This window comes from Eulemur rufifrons, chromosome 15 (genome assembly GCF_041146395.1).
Source record: "Eulemur rufifrons isolate Redbay chromosome 15, OSU_ERuf_1, whole genome shotgun sequence".
NCBI classification, from domain to species: domain Eukaryota; kingdom Metazoa; phylum Chordata; class Mammalia; order Primates; family Lemuridae; genus Eulemur; species Eulemur rufifrons.
The window spans coordinates 26178480-26198893 of NC_090997.1; the positions used below are offsets into that span (position 1 = coordinate 26178480).

Here is a 20414-nt window from a genome sequence, read left to right on the forward strand (position 1 = left end):
TTTTTGTCTTTGCTATGTATCAGTATTCCCTATGATAAACAATTATTTTTCTATCCTCTCACTGGAAAGCTTAATCCAAACTTAGATTTCCTATCAAGAGGGAACCTACAGTATTTTCTTCTTTTTTTTTTTTTGCTTGAGATTTAATACCTTATCTTTTTAATTTATACCCTTTGAGTTGACTGAAGAAATGCATCAGGAATGTTAAATCTGCATAATCATATTAGGTTGGTGCAAAAGTAATAATTGTGGTTAGTTATACATCATTTTAATGCACATTTCCCCTTTTACGTTTTTTTTGCTAATGACTTATTACTTGCTTTTAATTTATATTTATTTTAGACTATGGAAATGATGTTAGACAAAAAGCAAATTCCAGCGATTTTCTCATTCAAGTTCAAAATGGGTGCTAAAGCAGCAGAGACAACTCACAACATCAACAAAGCGTTTGGCCCAGGAACTGAACTACTAATGAACATATAGTGCAGTAGTGGTTCAAGAAGTTTTGCCAAGGAGATGAGAGCCTTGAGGATGAGGAGCACAGTGGCCAGCCATCAGAAGTTGACAACGACCAGTTGAGAGCAATCATCGAAGCTGATCCTCTTATAACTACACGAGAAGTTGCTGAAGAACTCGATATCAACCATTCTATGGTCATGCAGCATTTGAAGCAAATTGGAAAGGTGAAAAAGCTCCATAAGTGGGTGCCTCATGAGCTGACTGAAAATCAAAATAATTGTTGTTTTGAGGTGTCATCTTCTCTTATTGTATGCAACAACAAGGAACCATTTCTTGAGGGGATTGTGATGTACCACAAAAAGTGGATTTTATATGACAACTAGCAACGACCAGCTCAGTGGTTGGACCAAAAAGAAGCTCCAAAGTGTTTCCCAAAGCCAAACTTGCACCAAAAAAAGGTCATGGTCACTATTTGGTGATGTACTGCCGGTCTGATCCACCACAGCTTTCTGAATTCTGGCAAAACCATTCCATGTGAGAAGTATGCTCAGCAAATCAATGAGATGCACAGAAAACTGCAACGCCTGCAGCCAGCATTGATCAACAAAAAGGGCCCAATTCTCCACTACAACGCCCGGCCACACGTCACACAACCAACGCTTCAAAAGTTAAAAAAATTGGACTACGAAGTTTGGCCTCATCCACTATATTCACCTGACTTCTCGGCAACTGACCAGCACTTTCTCAAGCATCTCAACAACTTTTTGCAGGGAAAACACTTCCACAACGAGCAGGATACAGAAAATGCTCTCCAAGAGTTCGTCAAATCCTGAACCACAGATTTTTATGCTACAGGAATAAACAAACTTATTTCTCATCAGCAAAAATGTGTTGATTGTAATGGTTCTTATTTTGATTAATAAAGATGTTTTTGAGCCCAGTTATAATGATTTAAAATTCATGGTCCAAAACTGCAGTTACTTTTGCACCAACCTAATAGAAAAATCATTTGAGTGAAAGAACACCCACCTACAGAAACATATGATATTTGAATGGTTCTCAAAAACTTTTTAGGATTAATATCTCCCCACCATGCAGACACTTACCTTTTCTTACATGTCAGTCATTTCTTCCAAAATAAATCCCACACCCTAAAATGTCCAGCAGTAGGAGAAATTTTAATTAAATCTAACATCTGAAATTGTTGGATTACTATGCCACCTTGAAAATTTCAATTGCTATAGCTACATGAAAAAGTAGTTATAACATTCGAGTAAAAATCTCAAAACACAAAATTTTTGTTATATCCTCTCTAATTCCCAAAATACCAAGATAATAAACTAAAACTTGAGTGATTATTGTCCTCAATGGGAGGGGGGAAAATATCAGGAGTATAAAGACAAATTGATATTTCCCTAAATCATCCAACCATAGTAAAATAGAATGGGAGGTTTCAACATAAACGAAAGAAGACAAAATTGTGCTTAAAGCACTGTCTGTGTAGCACTCCTCTTTTCTTTCATATGTAGCTAGTCTGGTGTGACTTTTGTAAGCCCATGCAAGACTTGGAAATGGAAATATCATAATTAACTCCGTGTATAGCTAAATCTCTTAAGATATATGTGATGCTTACCATAAAAAATACTGTATTATGAAATATCTATTTGTTCACTGATTTATTCATTGAATAAGCATTATGTTTTGTGCATGATAAGAACTAAGGTATTCAAAGTTAAACATATCTACTGGACAAGCCCCTTAAAGGTAGGCAGCCTCCCAAATGGCTGTGAATAATCTCCACCTCCTGATATTCATACTCTTGCCCTTATTGTGGGGCTAGATTTAGTGATTTGCTTCTAATAAACAGAATACAGCAAAAGTTATATAGAATGTCACTTCATTCTAAAGGTTCCAAGAAGACTGTGGCCTCTGTTCAGGTGTATTGTACTCTTATTTACCATCCTTGGATCACTTGTGCTAGGGGAATCCAGTTGCCAGGGAAACCCATGAGGCCAGAGACTAAGACCTGATGACAACCACATAGTCAGCCTAGAACTAGGTCTTTCCTGAAGAAGAAACCAAAGCCCCAGCCCACAGCTTGACTGCAACCATATGGAAGACCTGTGACAAAGGCACTCAGCCATGCCTAGACTCCTGATGCACAGAAACAAGAAGACGATAAATATTAAGCTCCTAAGTTTTGAGATAATTTATTACACAGCAATAATATAAAATACACCATGGCTTTATATCTCTTTTCCAGCATCACTACCAAGTTCTAGGCTCTCAAAATGTTTTGTTAAGTGAAAGAAATGAGGAAAAAAGCTCAAAAGTTAATAAGGTAAAAATACAGAAAACAAATTTAAAATACATAAGGATTTCAATATATATCTCCATATTGACACTGTTTCTTTTCCTCAAGTAATGAATTCTTCTCTTTTCTAGTCATATTTTATCATTAGGTATATTCTAAGAATCCTTTTATAAATGAGTTAGGTAAAAATGTTGCAATTCTATGTTGACATAGAATAATTTATCCTAACTTTTAAATCTTTATGTCCTTAATGGAAAATTCTACATTGAGTTGATTTGATATTTGCTTAAAAACAAATGGCTTGCTTTGTTACAGAAAATTGGATTATGTTGCGACACTTTGGTAACAAACAACTTGTTTTTCCAGCACCATTGTACACACTGAACACTCTTAGAGTAGCTGTGTTTTTCAGGGAGAAGCTAACTATATGGTTTGTTCTACATATTTATATAGATTTCCTTCCAAGAAAATAATGATAATGCTAATATATTAAATGCCATTTCATTTATGTATATGAAACCTTTTTTAATTCACTCTGACAATTCCTGTCTTAATGGTGCATTTAGACTATTGACACTCAAAGTGATTACTGATGTAGTTAGATTTATATCTACCATATTTGTTACTATTTTCTATTTGTTGCCCTGCTCTTTGTTTTAATTTTTGTCTTTCATTCCTTTTCTGGATTTTCTGGTTTCAACTGAGTACTTTATATGATTCATTTTTCTCTCTTTCTTAGTATATCAGTTGTATTTATTTCCTTTTAACTTTTTTATTTGCTCTAGAGTTTGCAGTATACATTTACAACTAAATCAAGTTCACTTTTAAATAACACTATACCACTTCACAGGCAATATGAATACCTTATAAGGATAAAATAATCCTTTTTTCTCCCTCATCTCTTGTATTATTGTTATCATTAATTTCACTTATAAGCATACATAAGCATCCATAATCATATATATAGAGATAGGAATACACAATTATATACATTGTTGCTATTATTTCAAACAAATGATTATATGTTGGATAAATTAAAAACAAGAAAAATAGAAGTTTTTATTTTACATTCACTTATTCTTTCTTCAATGCTCTTCCTTTCTTTATAGAGCTGAGTTTCTGAGCTATGTCATTTTCCTTCTCTGTAAAGAACTTTTAACATTTCTTGCAAGCAGGTCTATTGGCAACAAATTTCTTCATTATTTGTCCCTCTGAGAAATTATTATGTTTTCTTCACTTTTGAAAGATAATTTTGTCAGATACATAACTTTGGGTTACTGTGTTTTTTTTCCCTCAACACTTTCAATATTTCACTCTCTTCTTGCTTCATGAGTTTTGAGGAGAAGTCGAATGCAATTCTTATTTTTAATCCTCTGTAGGTAAGATTTTTTCTTTATCTTTGATTTTCTATGGCTTGAAAATGATATGCCTAGGTGTAGTTTTTCTGGCATTTGTCCTGCTTGGTGTTCTACAAGCTCCCTTTATCTGTAGTTTGGTGCCTGACATTATTTTGGGGAAATTTTCAGTCATTAAAAATTGTTTCAAATGTTTCTTATGTTCCTTTCTCTCCTCTACTTTTAATATGTTCATTATGTACATGTTATACCTTTTATAGTTTTCCCAAGTAACATGTAGAAAATATAGAACTGAAAATCAGTTGAGGGGTAAATCTTTGATATGTCAATTTAATGACATCCACTTAAATTGACACTGGGGTATTCACCCAAATTCCTTTCATTTTAAGAATGAAGCATTCATTCTTCCAACTTCTGAGAGTATTGACAACTTAGTGACCAAAGATAGATGATCTCAGTCACAGATTACGCTTGGCTAAAGAGAACTGCCATACCAAGGCTATACTTTCTTCTGTGGAGCATATTAAATAAAATGACGGGTTAATGAATTAGCCTAGGCTGCAGGTTTTTGGAGGAAATTTTTGGAGTAAATTTTGATGGGGTAAGGGAAGATTAGGGATGGTGCTAAAGGCCAGGTCCCTCTCTCATCATTGGGAGGCAATTCCAACAACTATCCTTGCTCCAGAGCTCCAGAATGCTTCAGTCTTTGTGCAATCTATGTATAGCCCAATTTCTCACTCTATCCAAACTTGCTCTTCCTCCACAAGTATTGATCTCAGGATCCTTTCCCAATAAATTCTTAAAAGCATATCTCAGTTTCAAACTTTGATTTCTTCAGAATCCAACATGCAAAAAATAGTGTTGAAAATTAAACCTACAGGAATAAGAATGTACTGAGAGGAAAAAAATGTAGCAAAATAAAGAAAAAAGTCTTCAGTAAGGCAGAAAGAAAAATAATCAAAAAAAGAGGAGGACCTGTTAGGTGCTGTGTTTGGAAATCTAGAAATAAGAATATTTTAAGACATTTGGAAAACAAATATAAATGAACTAGATATTAGTAACCATAAAGTTGTGGGTAGGATAGAAACCAAATGTTAGTAATTGAGCATGAAATCAGAGATTGAATGATATCAGGAGAAGAAAGCAGATAGTTCTCAATTTGTTTTTAGGCAAAGAGAACTCTAGGAATATTTTTAAATGGTAGGAGAAGAGCCTATAAAGACAGAGAGAGTAGAATTGCAAATAAAAGAAAGTATGACTAAAGGGATGTCCCAGAGGTGGTTGTTAGAAATGACCTTCAGAGTATAGGAGAAATACTGGATTTAAACAACAGTGAAGACTTCTGAGTTTTGCTTAGAGCCGTAGAGAGCTGGAAAGATCATTAATCTCACTCTTACTTCAAGAAATAAACTGAGTAAAATGCTAGTTTGTAATGTTTTTAGAAATTTCCAGAGAGGTGAAATTGTAAAGCAACTAACCCAAAATCTTCAGAGAGACAGACATCTACAGACAGAGTTGAAATGCAAGCATGGCTCATCTGTACATTGATTTAAAAAAAAAAAAAAGCTAACATATTGAGAAAGGCTGAGTTCAGGCTGACAGGAAAATGTAAAGCCCTTGGAGACCAAATATAGGGGACGTGTCACACCCTTTTTCTCCACCACAGAAACATCATGTACCCTTGGTATAACACACTGAGAAAGGCATAATGTTTCTATAGTATTCATGTCAAAAATGCATAACCTTAATCAAATCGTGAGAAGACATTAGGCAAACCCAAACTGATGAACACCCTATAAACCTACAAAATAATTGACCAGTTCTCTTTAAAAGCATGAAATGCAGAGAAAGACTGAAGAACTTACAAAGGTTAGAGGTGACTGAAGAAACATGACAGCTAAAGGCCATGTGGGACCCTGTATCAGACTATTGAACAGAAAAATGACATTGGTGGAAAGACTGGTAAACTCTGCAAAAGGGCTATAGTTTACTTAGAGTGATTGTACCAATATGAACTTCTCTGGCTAATAATTTTATTACAGTTATTTGAGATGTTAACACTGGCAGTGGTGTCTAGATGAGGGGTGTATGGCCTCTGCAAAATCTTTGAAGTTCCTCCGTAAGTTTAAAATTATTTCAATATGAAAAGTTTTTTAAAAACCTTTAAAAAAGTAGTAAAAATTTCTACAAGACTGAAAAACATAAGAAAATAGCATTTAATAAAAAAAAATTGAGAATTTTCAAAAGCTTCTTAGAAACTATGACCTTCAGGGAATTGAGAATGAACAAGTTAAATTATCTGTAACACGAGCTTCCTCACCAGTATTAACCTTCAGTTATATTCTTCTATTGAGGACTACAGAGAATCAAGAATAATCTAAGAACTGGTGGAATCCCATACTAGGCCTGAACCTGGCCTGCAACAATATACTCTCCTTCACAAACACCATCCTGTCCTTTAAACTCTCCAAAATCATATCTCATTATTCCCTGCCTGCCCTTCCACAATTGTGACTTGCTTTTACTGCTACTTTATGCATACTTTTTCATCTGACAGTGTATGCTTCATTTCCCACTTCAAACACAGAAGCATTGACTTCATTTTGGCTTCTCACTCCACTATTTTTCCTCTGCCACAGGTCACCACACAATGAGGGGAACTTGAACTGAAAACAGAACATACAAGTTCACGCCACTACAAATCAAAGCAGTTACGTTATGCTATAGTGATTTGGAAGTTTGAAAAGTTGAGTTATACTTTAAGTATTAAGTAGGATTTAAGTAGAAGATAGTTCCACCTAAGAGACTAAGACTAAGAGAAAAACAAAAGCAAGCATAAAAACAAGAAGACAAAAAATTTGTAGATGAGATTTGTTAATAGCCTCAGAGAATGGTCCAATTTTTTCATTTTACAAAGGAGTATTGAGAGAACTAGCAACTTGTCTCAAGGCCACATGGAAAATGGACTCTAGATCCTCTTCCAAATTAGTGTCTCTTCCATCATCTCCCACTAGCTCAGATTTTGAGTTTTTAAAAATTTTTTGTTTTTAATTATTATGGGCACATATATTTATAGGGTTACATGTGATGTTTTCATACAGGCATACAAGGTGTATTAACCAAACTAGTTCAGGTTGATGGAGAAAATGATCATAGTATGAGATATCAAGAAGATAATTAATAACAAATATAATAAAAAGGCAGATTATGAAAGAATTTGAATGTCAGGCTAAGGAATTGAAATTTTATATTGAATATTTATTTTTGTACTAGTCCATTCATTTTGTCATTATAGTTCTCAATATTCAAGAGTCCCAAATACGCTTTTCTCTGGGTCTCATATTTCTTACCTGTTAAATGGCAATAGTAATACACAGATTCAGTTTATCATATATACAGTAAATTTATATAATTTGCCTAAGAGTCAATAAATGGCAGCCATTATTATTACTATTTTATGATTTCTGTAATAATTTAATATATCAATACAGAGGTAAATTTTAGTTGTTTTCTTCCATTCTCTATTTTATTCATATATTCTGTATTTTACTATTTACTGTATTTTGTTGGTTTAAGAAAACATAGGGATAGAAAGTGAACTTTATGAGATTTGATAGATTGCTTTATTCCCAATCCATTATATAGTAAAGATACAATAAATTTTGGGCAAATAATTAAAAAGTAATGAAAAGCTCTGGTAAAATATATCAGTGAAAGTCATATTTAAGCCTTTCATCTTAATACTCCGATATATCATAAAACAAGATGGTACACTGATGAATTTAGAACAGACCAATCAAAAGTTTTTAGGGAAAGCTCTCATATCATTTGTTGGATACGAGGATAAGTATGCAATGAAAAACTCTTAAAGGTAAGATAACTGAGTGTAAGAAAGTGATAGGCAAAAATTGCATTGTTATTAATAAAATAGTACACACTTACTTAGTTATGGCTTTTTAAAAAGCCATTCAATGAATTTATGCTTGGTGTCTCTTTGGCAACCTTGTCACAACTGTTCAAGTCAATATCTTAACCAGAGCTTACTGAATTCCTACCAGTTGTCAAAAGCTGAGTTAAATGGTTTTGGTATGGTATGAATGTGTTCTCCAAAATTCAGGTATTGGAAACCTAATCCTCAATACAATGGTACTGGGATGTAGGGCCCTTTGGGAGGTGTTTGGTCATGAGGGTTCCGTCCTCAGGAATGGATTAATGCTATTATAAAAAGGGTTTGCAGGAGTAGGTTAGCTCTCTTCTGCTCTTCTGCTGGGTGAGGACACAGCGAGAAGGCCCTCACCACGTGCTGGCACCTTAATATTGGACTTCCTAACCTCCAGAACTGTGAGAAATAAATTTCTGTTATTTATAAATTACGTAGCCTGTGGTATTTTGTTACAGCAACACAGAGTAAGACGGGTCTCTACTCAGAAAATTCAACCTGATATAAGTTGTGAGCATTAATAGGATGCACATCTCATATTGAAATTGGTATCTGGGAATAGTCAGTTTTGTCATAGCCATGAGTCCGAAAAAGGTATTAAAATTTGTTTGTAAGGAGATTTTGAGCTGTATGCTATTATCATTTAGATTAAGTTTGAAGTTAAGGCAATTTTTTAAATGCAATTAGATATCAACCAGGAAAAAGAATTAACAATAAAAATGAACTAAAATATCTTTATGACTAAATTTAAAATGGATTGCTGCTGTGATCAAGAAAAAATATATAATCATTAATTGTGTAATTTCATTCTTGGATCACTAGCACACTGAAATATATTCAAAGTGTAAACAAGGAAATCCACTGTAAAGCTGTTGATTTAAAGGTAGACTAACAAATCTTTCAATTTGCCAGCATTGAGTGTCAAAATTTATATTCATTAACCTACTGGTGACTAAGAATAAACTCGCTTTCAAGTAAATTATTTTTCAATGAACAGAAAAATCAATCTTTACCAATAGTAATGAATCTTTACTTCCTCATTTATAAATGTACTGACAGGAAAAAAATTATTTCATCACCAAATAATTACTAAATTAACAAACAATAATTCTAGAAAATTTCAGATAAAATCAAAATAAACATGCTTGACAGATTAAGCAAAAAGACAACAACGTTTGTTCATTAAGATTAATTTCATTTAAAGAAAATGAAAATTCTTCCTGGGAGAAAATCAATACTCAGAGTCTTAAGAGACAAATAATTGATTACTTTAATTTTTCCTTCATGATTCATTAAATGGGAAGTTTTCTAGATTGAAATCTATTTATATATTATTAATTCTTTAAACTTCCCAGCAATCAATAAATATTTGTTAATACACCTTAGAAATTACTTCTCTGCAAGATCTTACATTTAGGCATTTCATTAGAATAAGTTTGTAAGAATAGCTAACTGCAGGGCTATATCTGAGTCAATAATACTACCAATGGATTCAAATTTATTAAAAAAAGAACAAAGAGCCTATTATGCATGCAGAATAATACGCTCACATTTGACTTCCTGCTAGCACCTTCTTCTGTTTGATCCTGTCCTTACAAGCCTGTAATCATCAAGTTTCAGGCAGCCAGTTCTTTAATGTGAAAATTGAAATAGGCTGAAAAGATTATTTCCAAAAGCAGGTAACACAGGCTTGTGCCCTGCAGTGCTGTATGATACAATTGAGAGAGTCGTATTGCCACTTAAATTGTGGACATATGGAATGGGATCAAAACAGGCCAGCAGGCATTGTGGGACAGCTGCCAAGGAAGTCTTACAGAAAAGTGTTTCATTGTCACCTTCACTTCGTGGAGATAAAAGCTTAACAAGGAGCAAGTGATTTCGTTCTGTGGATGATTACAGAAAGCAAGATGAGCTTCTGGAGGGAAGCTATAAAAAGAGTAGGTAGGAAGTTTTAAGTGACGCATTGCTAATTTGGAGACTTTTATCCCTCCTAAATTTCATTAGAGATGGCACCACTGTGAGAAATGTGTTTGTGCAAGAAGTTGTAGGTGGCTGACTACAGAACACTAGACACTCAATTACCTTCTGTGTTAATGTGGGCTGATCAGCTCACGGCCTTCAACAGGGAGGCCCCAGCCCTGGTCATTTTTAATAATACCAGAATGTCAGCACACAGCCATGAAGGCAGGGAAGGGCATTTGCTGCCAGGTACAACAAAGTATTTTCAGCCGCAGTTTTCTTTAAAACAATTGTTTACATATAAATGTCAGCATCTATGCTCAGTAAAATCTCTTTATTTGATCTCTCTTGAACAGACTATTCTACCCATTATACGCTCTTTTAAATATGAATCTAAGGGTTATTTTTTTTCTTATTTGAAAAGAGGTATGGATAGTAAGTCTGAATACAAAAGATACTTAAAAATGTTAAATATGCATTTCTAGGTAAAATGGCACAGTGAAGATAGATCATGAAACTTCCCTTTTTCTAATGCCAAAAATAAAAAAGCAAGAAAGCAACAAGAATTTCAATAATGAGCAAACAATTCATCAACAAACTAGGAACGATGAAAAAATCTCAACTATAATCTGTGATATGGGTTAGCTTGAATTCTGATCCTATCCCCTTCTCCCAGAAGCAGTACAGAAGTATAGAATAAGCCTATTATTATCATTTAAGCACTATTTGGAAAGAAACATACTGAGGGTTGTGTGGTAATAATTATAATATTAGTGACTGTAAGGGTTTCCTTGAAAATAATGGTCCTAAATCCTAACTTTAACCTTCTAGAATGTAAATTAAGAAGGCAAATCTCTCCAAGGTCCTATATAAATACAGTCTCCCATTTTATAATGCAGAGATATTTCCAAAGTCAGGGACCTCATCACCTCTGAAAATGTAATCACATACCTCCAGAGTTAAAATAGGAGTCTGTCTCCTGAAATAGGCATTTGTTTCTCAAGGAGATAAGTTTTATGGCTCTTTCTTTTGGTTTGCTACATAAATTGTGTGAAGTTTCATGCTAACTTTGTAGTCACCTGCAGGCTATATGCATGTTGTACATTGATGAGTTTAGTCAATAATAAATTAATTTTCTTTCTCTCATATTTGTTATGGAGAGGTCTTTCTTTGTTATCAGTACTTCTATTTCCTCAGCTGATAAAATAAATATTTCTTGCTCAGTTCTTAGAATATTGACACATTCAATTTTTTATAAACAATGAGTACATTCTATTATTATTCTAATTTTACAGATGAAGAAACTGAGTTAAGGAAAAGTGAAAATGATTGCCCTAAATCATGCAGCTAAAGAATTAAGGACTAGGGATTGAAAACAGATATTCTGACCTCTATCACCATAGTTTCTCGGAAGATTCAAACAACAACAAACACAAGACAAAACCTGACGACAGTTCAGAGTTCCCTCGCAACTGGGAAGAGACCATGACATCTGAGGAGTCCTGCAGAAGTAGAATACCTAAAAAAGAAAGTGGACTTTTTAAAAAAATCTTAAAACAGAGAGTAGAAACTCCATCAAAACATCACATGTACCCTATAAATATATACAACTATTATGTACCCATAATAATTAAAAATAATTTTTTTTTACAAAAAGAATGCCAAGATTTTTCTACCCACTATCTTTGTGTTTAGGCCACCAAAAAGTAGATAGAACACAATACTCCATCCTCAATCCCTAGCTTGGATAGGAAGACAAATAAGGCTATAAAAGATAAACAAGAGTGTATCTGAGACTTCATCATTATTAAATCATATATAATGGATGGACAAATCTTTTCCATGAAGCATGAGCAAGATGAAAAGAAATGGCATGGAAACCATACATAGCAAAACAATTTGAGAAAGGAATGTATAACATGCAAAAGACTTGTCGAGAAGCCAGTCTAAAAGAAACACAGTTGCTAAAATGGTAAAATAGAATCCTATGTAGATATTTGTTCTAGGCAAGGACTTGTAATAACATGAATGAATTTTATAAAGATCTCATAGAAGAGATAAAGTTACAGACAGCAGTGAAAATAGAAACTGCTGAGCTAATCAGTGTACTCCTACAAAAATAGTAAGTAAATTTAAATCATAACACATACTTATTATAGACAAAGTCAAACAGAAAATTTCTGACATAGAAGAAATGTGAGATAATTACAATGGATGAATTAAAAAAAGGTAAAAATGTTGTAAAATAAGGATTATTGTCTCCCTAAATTAGAGAAACCAAAAATAATGGATTATAAAAAATACAGAATCACATTCAGATGATGAAAATTTCTCCAAAATAGAGACAACAAATTGAAGGTATGGATCAAAAAGTCCACTGCTAATAGTTAACTGCTAATGTAGTTACTGAATTCCAGTGATTAAAAAAGTCTTTATATATTCAAGCAGAAAAATACAAGTCATTTAGAAGATGAAAAATAAATTGGAATGAGTGGCTTAAGGCTTTGATCTACCAAAATTTAGTAATAAAACACATTAAAATAATAACTGCAAAATTCTGATAAAAAATATAATTCAATTTCTTTTTCACCCCTTAATGTCTCCCCTTGTGTGTAGGTCCACAATTTCTTTTCTATAACCTTTGAGAGATGTGCTTTGTAGTTCAGAATTTGCTGGATTATAGGAAGATTATATGATTCCTATACTGTTATTATGTAAGAATGGCAGCAGGCTAAGATCCCATGATGACTTATCACATCCATCAATATTTGCTCAGGAAAACTTATCAATTTCCATCCTCAGAGAATAAATATAGACTATAAATAGTCTTTCATCAGTTCATGTCAGAATTTGCTAACAAATAATATTGGTTTAAAAATCACACACACACATCCCTTTTTATTTTCTAAGCTTTTGAATTTTAGAATTATTGATAAAGGCAGCAGATATGTCTATCCATATCTGTATCTATCTATCCATATCTATATCTATATATCTCCACTTGATAAGTAAGGGCCTTGTAAACTGTGTTTAAAAATTATTGATGGCAGTAAAAATTATTGATGGCAGTAAAAAATGAATTAAAACAAAGAATTCAAAAAGAAAAAAAAACAGCTATGGTAAAAGGACTAGAGGAGAACATAAAATATATTTGAATATAGAACTATAAATGGGAACTGTAGCACAAGAATGTTATAAATTTCATAAGCCTTAATAATATAAAAATTAGAATTATGTAAATATATAAATATGAGATAGGTAAAATTCTGGGAGAAAGGAAAGAAAGAAGAAGGAAGGAAAGAAGGAAGGGAGGGAGGGAGCAAGGGAGGCAGGAAAGGAAGGAAGGAATGAAAGAAAGAAGAAAGGAAGGTAAGGAAAGTGAACATGTCATGATAAAGTAAATGAAATAAAATTGTACAAATAAATGCAAACACATTAGCTATCAAAACAATGTAAATATTCTCATGTAAACATTAATTTTTACTTTTAAAAGAGAAACATTCTCATATTGATTTGGAAAAATACTCAACTATGTGCTCTCAGCAACGCAAGCTATCTAAAAAGACCAAAATGCAGTCTACAAACATAACTGTCTATCAACTACATAACGATACACATAAAATGCATCATCAGAGTAGGAATAGCCATATAGGATTTTTAAAAAGATACATCAGGAAAATGGTAACAAAAAGTCATTCAGATTTCAGAATATTAAAAAATAGAAAAATAAACTTCTAGGCCAAATGTGTTAAAGTAAAAAAGGAATAATATAACAGCCAGATAAAATTAATTCTCTGTTTCTATGTATCTGTGTATGTATATATCTACCAATCCTCTATATTCTACTTTTTTATTTATTCATAGAGAGTGTCTGGAATGATGTTCACCTAATGTTAATTTGTGATTATTTGCAAGTAGTAAGGTATTTCATCTTGACTCACAAAGATCTGGTAAAACAAATCAATACATAACCTAACAAAATATCACCTAAAAACATAGCTTCAAATATTTAAAGCAAAAACTGAATGAAACAAGAGGAGAGTTTAAAATTTAAAATGATAGTGGAAGATTTCAGAATAGTTTCTAGAAATCAATAGATAATGAAACAAAAGTTAAGTTACAATGCAGATATATAGAAATAAAAATAGAGAGTTAGAAGAAGAGATGACAATACACAGATACATATTTATTTATATCATATTCCTTAAATATAAAATAAAGTAAACATTGTTTTCAAATTCACTTGAATGATTCACTAAAAGTGACACTTGGTAAACCACAAGAAAATTTCTACAATTTCCAAAATGCAAATTCACAAAAGTCACACTGACTTGCAACAAGTAACATAATTAGAAATTATCTTCTAAATAACATTTGTGGTAAAGATTAAATCAAAGTACTAGGAAAAAATATTTGGAAATAAATTTCTATGACTGCCCTTCGTATCAAAGCCAATAAACATAGGGAAAAAAAGGTAATCAGTGGGAAAGTTGGAATATCAATACATTTTGTGAAAATTCAAGAAAGTTTTTAAATAATTGAACAATTTCTCACTCAATAGATAAGAAAAATATCTATGAGAGAAAGACAATAATATTAAAATAAAAGCACTAAAGAATATGAAGTCAGAAAGCAATGAATCAGAAAGAATAATTTATTAGTGTTGACAAAAAAATCCAAAAGTCGGTGTTAAATAATACATTTAAATAAATTAGTTGGCAAGGCTAGTCAAGAAAAAAGGAAAGAGCAGAAATATACATTATTAGGATTGAGAAGAGCATAAATGCATATAGAACAGATTTTTTTGTTTTTATTTATTTTTAATTATAACATATGTGATATGGGGTTTTGTGCCAATACATTTAAAAGACTAAATGAGAAAGATAATTTTTAAAAATTCTTCATAAAACTTGGCTCAGAAAAAGTGGAAACTCTGAGAAATAACATGGAAGAAAGTGAAAATGTTATCGTATCTTCCCCTAAAATAGAATGTCTGAGGTGTTCAACACTGAGTTCTACCTATCAATGTTTTGCATTTGTATAAACTGTTTCAGAGCGAGAAAAAAGTGAAAATGTCTCCAGTTCATTTAGACCAGCATAAATGTGGTTCCAAGGATGACACAAAAGCAAACGCTAGAAGCTAATCTCTGTAGGAAACATAGAATATTCTAATTGAAATATGATAAAACATGAGCATATTCAATCTAGCTGTACTGTGTATACTGAAAGAAGGATATACCATGACCTGTGGGTTTTAAACCCAGAAATGCAACAATTGTTGAACATCAAAAAAGTTAATGTAATTAATAAGACATAAACAAAAGAAGAAAAACATTTCTAAAAAATTGATAGAATTAAACTTACATTTTTCAAAATAAAAATATTTACTAAAGATTGGCTAGGGAAAATTTTTTATCTTGCTGAAGGGTACACAACAAAAACCTCAGCCGACATCAAAATGAACAGTAAAATTGTAGAATCTTTGCCATTACATTCAGAATGGACATTTTTTATTGTTTGAATTTTTATGATATAGATATATTAGTTGTGCAATTAAAATATTTTTTAAAATATGATTAAAAAATTATTTCAGAGTAGAAATAATAAAAATATACTGACTTTGAGTCTTTGAGGTGACTCTCAGCTTGACAGTTATTAGTATATAGAAATGTTACCAATCAAATGCTACAATGATTTTGTAACTTGAGACTTTGCTGAATTTATTTATCAATTCTAGGAGTCTTTTGGTGGAGTCTTTTGGGTTTCCTAGATACAAGATCATATCATTAGCAAACAGGGATAGTGTGACCTCTTCTTTCCCAATTCGGATGCCTTTTATTTTCTTCTCTTGCCTGATTGCTCTGTGTAGGACTTCCAGCACTACGTTGAAGAGAAGTGGTGATGGTGCGCATCCTGTTCTTGTTTCATTTCTTAGGGGAAATGCTTTCAACTTTTGCTCATTCAGTATGATGTTGGCTGTGGGTTTGTCACATGTGGCTTTTATAATTTTTAGGTATATTTCTTTTATGCCTAGTTTTTTGGAGGGGGTTATCATGAAAGGGTGTGAGATTTTATCAAATGTTTTTGTTTCTGTATCTATTGAGATGATCATATTGAGATGATCATATGGTCTATGTTTTTGCTTCTGTTTATATGGTGAATCACATTTATTGATTTGTATATCTTGAACCATCCTTGCATCCCTGGGATGGCTCAATACCATTTACAATAGCTGCAAAGAAAATAAAATACCTAGGAATATACTTAACCAAGGAGGTGAAAGATTTCTACAAGAAGAACTACAAAATACTGATGAAAGAAATCATAAATGACACAAACAAATGGAAAAACATTCCATATTCATGGATTGGTAGAATCGCCATTGTTAAAATGTCCATACTGCCCAAAGTGATTTACAGGTTCAATGTAATTCCCATCAAAATACCAACATCATAGTTCACAGATCTAGAAAAAAAAAATAATCCTCAGATTCATTTGGAACTAAAAAAGAGCCTGAATAGCCAAAGCAATCTTAAGTAAAAAGAACAAATCTGGAGGCATATTACCTGACTTCAAATTATACTACAAGGCTACAGTAACCAAAACAGCATAGTTCTGGCATAAAAGTAGAGACATAGACCAATGGAACAGAAATAAAACCATATAGCTATGACCAACTGATCTTTGACAAAGCAGACAAAAACATACACTGGGAAAAGGACACCATGTTCAATAAATGGTGCTGGGAAATTGGATAGCCACATGCAGAAGAATGAAACAGTACCCCTGTTTCTCACAGAGAAAAATTAATTCAAAATGGAATAAAGCCTTAAATGTAAGGAATAAAATCATAAAAATTCTAGAAGAAAACTTGGAAAAAAACTATTCTATGCATTAGCCTAGGCAAAGAATTTATGACTAAGACCAAAAGGGCAAATACAGCAACATCAACAAAACTAAATGAATAGGACTTAATTAAATTAGAAATTTTCTGCACAGGAGAGGAAATAATCAACAGAGTAAACAGACAACATACAGAGTGGGAGAAAATATTTGCAAACTATACATCTGACAAAGGACTAATATAATAATCTACAAAGAACTCAAACAATTCATCAAGAAAAAAACAAACAACCCCTTCAATAAGTGGGCAAAAGACATAAACAGAAGTTTTTGAAAAGAAGACAAATGGCCAAAAAACATGTGGAAAAATGTTCAACATTACTAATCATCAGAGAAGTGCAAATTAAAGCCACAATGAGATACCACCTTACCTCTGTCAATATGGCCATTATTAAAATGTCAAAAACAATAGATGTTGACATTAATGTGGTAAAAAAGGAGCACTTTTACACAGTTGATGGGACTCCAAATTAGTACAACCTCTATGGAAAACAATATGGGGATTCCTCAAAGAAATAAAAGTAGAACTACTATTCAATCCAGAAAACCCACTCCTAGGTATCTACCCAAAGTAAAAGAAGTCATTTTATCGAAAAGATTACTGCACACCAATGTTTATTGCAGCACAATTCACAATTGCGAGGATACGGAATCAACCTAAGTGCCCATCAATTGATGACTGGATAAAGAAAATGTGGTGTATATGTATACCATGGAGTATAACTCAGGCATAAAAAGAAATGAAATAATACCTTTTGCAGCAACTCAGATGAACTGGAGACCATTATCCTAAGTAAAGTATCCCAGGAATGGAAAAGTAAACACCACATGTTCTCACTAATAAGTGGGAGCTAAACAATAGGTACACAAGGACACCAACAGTTATAAAAGACATAGGAAAGCAAGAAGTGGGGAGATGAGTGTACAATGAACACTATTCTAGTGATGAGCACACCAAAATCCCTGACTTCAGCATTATACAATGTATCCATGTAACAAAAACTTTGTACCTCCTTAATGTTTTGAAATAAAATAATAAAAAAAAATACTGAGATTAATATTGCTTGGTTTTCTTTATGTTTGCTTGGTTATACTGGGTAATTATTCCCTTGCTTATTAAAAATGCTGTAATAACTGTAAGTAAACACTTTCTATTATTTAAAACAATCAACATGAAATAATTTTTAAAAAGCTATATTGAATTTTCATATTTTAAAAATAAAAAAATTGGAAATAAATGAGTCTAAGGTGATTAACCATGTTTTCTGCACCCTTATGTGCTAATAATCCCTGAAGGAGAGAAGAAACTGGAGAATATAAAGTACAGAAAAAAATGAGGTTTAGGGAGATTGCATAGCAAACATGATGACATACAGCTAATAAATGTGAAAACTAGCATTGGCCAAAAAGCTTATGCATTCAGAAAATTAAGACTCTTATGCTTTCTACCAACTATATATGTTATTAGAGAAGGCTTATAACAATTTGGTGCTAAATTTCTTGTATTATAATGTGAAAAAAGTTTGGATTTATGGGTAGCTAATTATCTAGGTAATTATGTTTTTTTAAAAAAGTTCATTTCACAAGAAAAGACATTTACTGGTAGGTTTTTTTTTTTTTTTTTTATTTCATCTTGTTATGGGGGATACAGAATTGCAGGTTACATACGTTGCTCCTGTACCGCCTTTCCCCCCAAGTCAGAGCTCCAGGCGTGTCTGTTCCCCAGGTCGTGCACATTGCACCCATCATGAGGTATATATCCCTCCCTTCCCCACACCCTCTTCCCGAGTCAGCACCTTCAAGTGTTACCGCTCCCCAAACGGTACGCAATGCACTCATTGTGTAGGCATACCCCCATCCCCTCCCCCACCCCCCACTTCAGTCTGATATGCAATTGGTGTCATTCCCAGATTTGTATTTAGGTGATGATCAGGGAAACCAATTTTCTGGTGAGTACATGTGATGCTTGTTTTTCCATTCTTGGGATACTTCACTTAATATAATGGGTTCCAACTCTCTCCAGGAGAACCATAGAGATGTCGTATCTTCATCATTCCTTATAGCTGAGTAATATTCCATGGTATACATATACCACAGCTTACTAATCCAATCATGTATTGATGGGCATTTGGGTTGTTTCCACATCTTTGCTATTGTGAATTGCTATAAACATTCGGGTACATGTGTCTTTGTTACAGAATGACCTTTTTTCCTTTGGGTATATGCCCAGTAATGGGATTGCTGGGTCAAATGGCAGGTCTACTTGAATCTGTTTAAGATACCTCCATAATGCTTTCCACAGGGGTTGCACTAGTTTGCAGTCCCACCAGCAGTGTATTAGTGTTCCTGTCTCTCCACACCCACGCCAACATGTGTTGTTTTGGGTTTTTTTGATAAAGGCCATTCTCATTGGAGTTAAGTGATATCTCATTGTGGTTTTGATTTGCATTTCTCTGATGATTAGGGATGTTGAGCATTTTGTTCTGAACACAGAGGTATAGGTGGATTACTTCCTGAGATAGGAACACACATACATACACCCACATACACTCACATACATTCACACACAGAGAGAGTGAATAACAGCCATTGAAATAATTGTGTTCTTTTGTCATCAATGGGTATGTGTTAATAGATTATAGTTGACATTTGTAAATATTTTTTTCTTTTTAATATAAAGACAACAATACTCTTATCTATTTTCTAAATACTTGGTATATCATCCTTTACTAAGAATGTCCTTCAACCAAATAGTGAATGTCCTTATACTTGTGTGGGGCTTATGTAACTTTTTTCCTCATCCAACTCACTTTATAATATCTTGGCTGGTTGTTTTTAATAGTGAAATCCATCATAATTAATGTATAACTTCCTTCTTCTCAGTCTGAAGTAATTTTGGCTCTTATAAAGTATTTATCCTGAAGTTTGAAGGTTTGTACTTTCTGGTCTACAGAATATAATTTTTTAATAGGAACATGGAAACATAATGATTCTTGTTCTCCTGGGCTCCTTGCCCACTATGAAAACACAATGTTATAATTTAATGTCCCTGCAAGCTTTTCATTGTATAAATGAAGGATTTCACTCTTTTCTGTACATGAGAATTAAAACACTAGGTGAATGTTCTAGGCCTTATGAACCCTATAGGGGAGGGGAAATGATGGGATTTGGAGAGTCCTCTGACCCGGAAACCCTTGTGTCTCCTGCTGAAAAGTATCTTCTGATCTAGGTTATACCAGGAGGGTGAGTATAGTCAGCTTCAGCAGTGTCCAGACACTGACCACTTTTGCTGAAATAAATGAGGTTGGGTTGGGAAAAACAAATACAAGTCTCTTCAAGATGAACGCTGGTTATCTCCATTTCTCTGTTCATGGTTTCTATGGCAATCTTATATTGCTTTGATACGATGGACACAGACTAGACTCAATTTTTCTTTTCATCTGAACTAGGGGCTAAATTACTGAAATGCTGATGGATGGGAAAC

The 20414-nt window shown here is 33.0% G+C and overlaps 1 pseudogene; it reads left to right on the forward strand.

Annotated features, from left to right (window-relative positions):
- The first annotated feature begins 345 nt into the window (after positions 1 to 345).
- On the forward strand, positions 346 to 1379 carry LOC138395245 (histone-lysine N-methyltransferase SETMAR-like; annotated as a pseudogene).
- The last annotated feature ends 19035 nt before the right edge of the window (positions 1380 to 20414 follow it).